This window comes from Elephantulus edwardii, unplaced genomic scaffold (genome assembly GCF_000299155.1).
Source record: "Elephantulus edwardii isolate Elephantulus edwardi_28Jun2011 unplaced genomic scaffold, EleEdw1.0 scaffold00466, whole genome shotgun sequence".
Taxonomy (NCBI): Eukaryota; Metazoa; Chordata; class Mammalia; order Macroscelidea; family Macroscelididae; genus Elephantulus; species Elephantulus edwardii.
In genome coordinates, this window is record NW_006400216.1 from 695,066 (window position 1) to 702,381 (window position 7,316).

General features: G+C 41.4%; 1 protein-coding gene and 1 pseudogene across 1 annotated transcript in view; one reads left to right on the plus strand and one right to left on the minus strand.

Annotated features, from left to right (window-relative positions):
- The window catches only part of LOC102844345 (disrupted in schizophrenia 1 protein-like), a gene marked incomplete at its 3' end in the record, with an annotated part of 195,017 nt that overhangs the window by 51,835 nt on the left and 135,866 nt on the right, over positions 1 to 7,316 (plus strand). The window lies entirely within an intron of this gene.
- LOC102875396 lies at positions 4,235 to 4,813 on the minus strand (annotated as a pseudogene).

Below are 7,316 nucleotides of genomic sequence, written 5' to 3' on the forward strand. Positions count from 1 at the left end.
GTACGCCAGGGATGTGTCCTGTCTCCATACCTTTTCAACCTGTATGCAGAGCAGATTATCCGAGAGGCTGGGCTCTATGAGGAGAAGCCTGGCGATAACAACAACAACAGCAGGGTAATTTAAGAAATTCACCTCTGTCAGGCTGGTTTTGACTCATCTTGCCTCTCTAGGACAGAATAGAGCTGACACCCAGAGTTTCCATAGCTGTAGGCTTTATGGAAGCCACCTGCAATATCTTTCTCCCGTTGAACAGCTGTTAGGGTTGAACTGCTCACTTATAGTGAGTATTTGGTAATTAATAATATCATAATTTTCCCTTAAAATATCATACACCTGTACCTGCCAGTGGTTGCTACTTGTTGATGAGGTAGAAAAAGAATGGAAATGGATGAATAGTTATAAATGAAATATTAACAGGAAACTCCTGACCATGCCTACACTTGTAGCTTGGTGCTTTTTATATATATTTTTTTAATAAATACCTGTGCCACTCACTATAAATTTATATTACAGATGCCCAATGGACTCCAATTTTAGGTTGCTGACACTTTGCTAATTTGTTTGACAGAATTGAGTAAATCAACCCATCATTATGCTCATCACAGGGCTTTCCAACTTCCAGGTGCTCTGCTATCCTACCCTGACTCAGAACCGCTGGTATCCTGGGAAGCCACAAGTAGCCTGTGCTGCCTGCACATATCCATGGAGGACAGTGGGTATTTGTGGAGGACAGTGGATGAGTCAGGAGGGTCCATGTATCTGTGGAGGATGGTGGATGAGTTAGAAGGATCCACATATCTGTGGAAGACAGTGGGTAGTGAGAAAAGGATCCATGTATCCATGGGGGACCATGGGTTAGCCGGGAGAGTTCATGTATCTACAGAGGACAGTAGGTGAGCCAGAAGGATCCACTTATCCACAGAGGACAGTGAGTGAACCAGGAGGAAAAGGTGAGTTCTTGAACATTTCACATTACTAAAGAAATAAGCACTGAACAGCTGAGGGGTTTGGGCTCTGTTCTCACAGTCATGCTTAGCTATTAAAAGGGAGTCAAGGTTGGGGACCATCATATCATGCCATATGTGACTGAGTTTAGTTGGTTCTGTATGGGCTCAAGATGTTTATTGCACCTGCATGCAATTACTGTAGCATTTCTGTCTGGGAAAATGTTCTTGTTAACATCAGTGTTATTTCTAAGATCTGCATGGTATATGAATGGTTCTGGAAAGTACTGCTAAAACTGGTCATGCAGAACCTTCTCCCCCTGTTAACTTCTCCTGGCTATTTATAGAGGCATCTCTTTAAGCCAGCACCTGTGGGGGTTCACAGCCAGCTAACAGCACCATTCTTTATTAGACATTCTGATCATTGGCTGCTGTTTGGCGATTTTTTTTTCTATTTCACCGCCTTTGAATTGAAGGTCACTGTTTTATTTATATTATAGTGCTTCAGCCAAATGAAAACAGTTTAATTCTGCTTTGTTCCAAGGAGCTAATAGCCTAGCATACTTCATTCCTTTTGATTGGATTTCATCCTAACTGGAATAACTAAGGCTGGTGGAAATAATTTGTTTAATCTCCCTAATTTTTTTTTTTGGATGGTACCATTGTATCTAGATCCTTTTATGCCACTCAATGCAAGCAGCCCATGCTGACTTGTTGTGAGCCAGAGACTAATTCGGGATGATACTGTTGGCATGTGCACCACACTGGTGCGCTGCATTTATCCATTCTAGCAAAGAAGTCAGCTGGATATGGCTTATAGATCATAAAAAAGAATGATGGCAGTGTTAGTTCACTAGTGCACCCCTTGAATTCCATTCAAGATAAATATACTACAAGATGTTAGACAAAAGCCATTGTGTCTGAAAAGATTGTAGTTACCATGAAAAGGGTGGGAGAGCCTGTGGTTTTGAGCACTGACAAGGAGATGCATCTTGCTAATTTTTTCGAAGGTATCAGCAGAACAAATTACCAATGAAAAGTCTATTCATAGGCACTAATTGAATGCCATGTCCAGTTAAATAGTGAAAAGTGAGTCAGATAAAAACCAAGAGAGAGGAATAATGAGAAGGCTTTGGATTCTTTAATTTGTAGAAATCTGAAAATAGCCTTGGGGCTGGTGGCATGTTCCCTTGTAGAGGCACATCAACCTTTAATTTGTCCAAAGCTCTTGAACATATGGAGGAGGATAAAGGAGTTCATGGACAGGAAACTCCTAAAGTGACTATCTGAACTTTCAGTAGTACCGTAGTACAATATTAGTTTGGATTGTGCTAACAAAGAGTAATTGAATATACTCTGGACTGCCAAAAGAATAAACAAATCTGTCTTTGAGAAAGTGCAACCAGGGTGCCCCTTAGAGATAAGAATGGTGAAACTTCATCTCACATACTTTGGGCATGTTGTCAGGAGGGTCCAAATCTTGGAAAAAGACATCATGCTAGGAAAGGGGAGGGTCAGAGACAAGGAGGAAGATGAAAACCCTCAACCATATGGGTTGCCATGGTGACTGAAACAATGGGCTTGAGTGTGTTGGAGATCTTGATAGCACAGGCTCAAGCAAAGTTCACATCTCTCGTTCATAGGGTCATGATGAATTACAGTCAATTTTATGGCGCTTAACAACAGTAATAACATCAACAACTCGAGTCATTGGTCAAACCTTTAAGCTATAGTAATACTTGCTAGACATTTCTCATGGCTTTATTGGGTAAGGAATCTTATATCCTGTTACAGAGAATTTTTGGTTCTAATGTCTCTGCTAGGTACTCTCCCTGATAAAGACAGTGTTCCGTGTAAACAATGGATATATTTAACAACCATACATCTAGATTTCTGAATAAGCTGGTAATTGAATTGCCTACGTGACAAACATATTTTGGTGTGTGGTGGTGTTGTGTATTATAGAGTCGGAACTGACCCATGGCTGACCCTCCGGTGGGTTTTCAGAGGCATTTAATAGCACCTGAGGAGATTGATCATCCTTCTCTGTGGAGCAGCTGCTAGCCTGGAACTGCATGCCTTTGGGTCTGTAACACAGCTTTTTGCCACTAGGCTACCAGAGCTCCCTATTTTGGTGTATATATATCTAAATTTAATGAAAATTAAGAACCTGGCATAAAATTACTTCATGTTGGAAACTCTGCTGCTACTTTTTAAAGAAGGGTTTCTCTTTCAGACCTTATACATTTTAAAATACCTAAGTCGAAGTTACTGCTCTGTGCATAACTCCTCTTCCATGTCTCTGCATAGCAAAGAAGACAGCAGTTCTGGGACCTAGGCTTGGATTTCTGAATTTGACCCTACAGAATTCTATAGATTCAAATTCTATAGAATCTTGAAGTATTATATTCTGGTTTTTAAACAATGTAACTCTTAAGAGCTTTTGTTGTTGTTGGGTGCTATTGAGTCCTGTACAACTCATAATATCCCTATGAACAACAGATCTGAGCCCTGCCCTAGCCTGTGCCATCCTCATCATCTCTGTCTCAAGCCCATTTGTGGTAGTTACTGTGCAGAGCTGTCTTGTGGAGGGTCTTCCTCTGTTTCTCTGACCCTCTACCTTTCCCTGCATGATATCTTTAAGGACTGCTTCCTTATGTCCAAATATGTCCAAAGTAAGTGAGAAGAAGTTTTACCTCTTTCACTGTTAGAAGCACACTAATTCCACTGTCTTCAAGACTGATTTATTTATTCTTTTGGTAGTCCATGGGATGAGGTCCTTGACAGCAGATTTCCCCAATGCAACATGTCTTTTGATTTCTTTCTTTTTTTTTTTTAATATTCCATCTCTGGTTTTATTTTTTGTCTTTTGATTTCTTGATTGCTGCTACCGTGGTTATTGATTGTGAGTCCAGGTAAAAGGAAATCATTGGCCACATAAGGAGTTGTGCTGCCAATTCAAAGGCAGGTGGTTCAAATCCCCCAACAGTTCCCAGGTAGAAAAATGAGTACTCTCGTCCCATGTGATTGCAGTCTCTAAAAGCCCTCTGGAGAGTCAGCTACCAAAATCCTTGCTGTATTTAATAATATATCCAAAACCCAGTTGCACTGGCATCAAGTTGACATGGTCTCTTAGCAATCCTGTAGGGAACAGAAGAAATTCTCTGTAGGGTTTCCAAGGTTTTAATCTTTGTGAAAGCAGACATCTTTCTTTCATGAGTTCAAACCACCAGTCTTCTTTTTTTTTTTTCCCACGTAATGTGATTTTAATAACAGGGCAGGATCTGGGGTTAGTTCTTGTAGCCACAGCTGGCTCTTTGGCCTCAGGCACTTTCGAACTTCCGGCCCTTGGAGCGGATGTAGGGTTTGGTGTGGCTGTGTGGGTTGCCTGGCGCCTTGCAGAAGGGCCTGTACACCTCTCAGCCCTTGTGCGGCCCTGACAGCAGCACGGCTGGCGCTGCAGCCCTTGGACGAGTGAGTCTTGGGCCAGCTGGTCAAAGGTGAGGATCTTGCCTTCAGCCTTGAGGATGTGGCTTTGGGCCCGGCTGCTCATGTGCAGAGCACACACCTTCAGCTTGGGCACCTCCTGAACACACACGTCATCTGTTATGGTCCCAACCACCACAGCTGTCTTGTTTTCTTGGCCAGGAAGCTTCATCTTTTTGGATCATCCGAGAAAGGGACAGTGGCGGCCAGTTGGTGCGGCTCATGAACAGCCTCTTCAGCACAACCTTCGGTTGAAGGTGGAGTTGGTCCATCTGGCCCAGAACCTGTAGAGCTTGACCAACAGCCGGAGGTAGATGTCCTTGGCTCTTGGGCTCCTTACGCAGGACCTTTCTGTCCTTGTTGTGGCGGATGTCAACTCCCATGATGGTGCCTCCTGTTCAACCAGGTCCTGAAAAGCAAACCACCAGTCTTTTTGTTAGCAGTGGAATGCTTCATGGCTGCACAATCCTTATTAATACGTACAGGTTATATTAATTTTGTGTAAAAGGAAGAGTGGTATTTATAGAAATCTCTGAATTTCTATACATTCAAACCTGGTGGAGGGTCAGTTATGAGTCCTGCTATATCTTCATTGAGCATTGGAAAAGCTGAATATTAGGGAGGGTTTGACTTGTTAAAAACCATACAGCTATTGAATGAGAACCCAAAATCTCTGTAAATGTTCATTAAAACTAATAAAATTTAATAATAATTAAAAAAAGAAACAAACAATAAAAACAACAACAAACCATACAGCTATTGAGGAACAGAGTGGAGGTAGGATTTGCATGGAGGAGGCCTCTTTAGAACCCATGCTCTTATATCTAGATTCATGAAGCCCTGCTAAGCTGGAAAGTCCCCTCCTTGCCCAGCACTCTGGCAAGGACTCTGCAGGTTTGTATTGGCTTGCAAGTTACTTGAGGAAGAGGAGTGGGTAGATGATTTGCAATTCAGCTAGGTAACACAATTGAGCTGATAAGTAATGTTGTAAGATGATTTTGGGTCAGTTCTAACTCAGTGATTTATGTGCAGCAGAGCAAATCTTTGTCAGCTTCTGTGCATCTTCTCAGTCATTGCTATGTTTTAGCTGGTAGTGTTTGTGTTTGGTTGTTTTTTTTTAATTTATACTCGTTTACATACAAAGTTCATCATATACATTGTGTTTCACCCCAGACCTCCCCCCTTTCCTTGCCATGGTGTCAGCACATCTCATTGAGAGTCTTCCTCTAGCTGACCAAGCGTGATGTCCTTCTCCAGCATCCTGTTATTACTACCATGTCTGAAGTCCGTTGAGATGAAGTCTCTCCATCCTTGCCGCTTTGGTCTTCCTTAGTCATTGTGCAACTGTCCCATACCATATGTATGATGTTATGAAAAAAAAGAATAGTTTGGCCAGAGACACCTTGGTCCTTTAAGTGGCACCTTTACTTTTTAACACTTTAGAGAGTTTTTGTTAACAAATTTCCCCTTGTGATAGTCTTTGGTTTCTTACTACTACTTCCATGTGCATTGGTTTTTGTATCCAAATAAAATGAAATCCTTGACAGCCTCTGTCTCATCTCCTTTTATCATAACATTTCCTATTGATAGAGTTGTGAAGGTTTTTGTTTTCTTTTCATTGAAGTGTAATTCATACTGTAAGCATTACTCTTTGATCTTCATCAATAAGTGCCTTAAATCTTCTTCACTCCCAGAAAGCAAGGCTGTGTCAGCTGCCTCTTGCAGATTACTAATGATTTCCAGCTGCTGATCTCATTTTTTTAGCCTAGAGAACTAATGCAGATTTTTCTCCTGTGTATTTGACTTGCTTGATGCCTGTTATCCCTTCCATCCTCCAGTTTTTTCCATTTGTAATGGAAATATTTGTTTGTGCCTGTTCCACCATTTTACCTGTTCTACCATTGCACTTTGGAAGCAGATAACTTATATCCTAGATTCACAGATGAAGAATTTTTCCCTACAGTGGAATTTGAACTTGAATTGATTCTGGAAATTTTTTTGAATAAAATAATGAAGTTACACGAATTTTGGGGCCAGAGTCAAACATCAAAAGTTGAATTATGTTCCCCAAAATATGTATGCAATTGTGTAATGTGGAAGCTGTGTAATTATCTCCTGTGATCTGATAAGCCAAGCAGCTGTAAAAGGATTGAGCCCCATATGCAACACCTATAATTCCATCACAGCCTTGATCCCATGTAGAGGGAATTTCCCTTGGGTGTGGCCCATTTTTATGGCTAATAAAATGTGTCAATGTGACCATAATACTCAGTATTATTTAGCTGTTTTATACATTATAAACTATCTCTATGATGTTAATAAAGTGAGTTTAAAGACAGTTACATAAAGATAGGATCACTCTGACTTGATGAAGGGAAAGCCTCCTCAGAAATGTAGCCCTAAGTTTGGATTCCCTGGCAAAGCTCAAGTTTTTCTGTTTAATCCTATATCTTGTGGTCTGGGTCTTGAATTTCAGATTGAGAACAGTGACCTGTAGTACTTGCTAACTTTGGAATCATCATCCTCTTAAGGCAGTAGTGTGTGACCCTGATCCCCAGTGATGACCTTTTGTCATCTCTGAAGCCAGCAGCTTGAGAACCTGCCTGCTTCCTGATCACTTGGACTCATCAACTTACCTGAATGCCTTTCTAGAGCTTTGACCCACAGACCTGGGACTTGCTGGCATCTATAAACAGCACACTGGACAAGTCTGCGGTCAGAGACCTCTTCAAAATGCTGGAGGACCTGATGTTAGTTTTAAGACCAAAGTGCATAGTGGAGTGTACTTGGGGCAGTGGGAGGGATGCAGGGAGATTGTATACTAAAGAAGGAATTTTTCTTTTGCTATTCAAAGAGGTGTGCAAACTGGGGGGGGGGAGAGCTGGG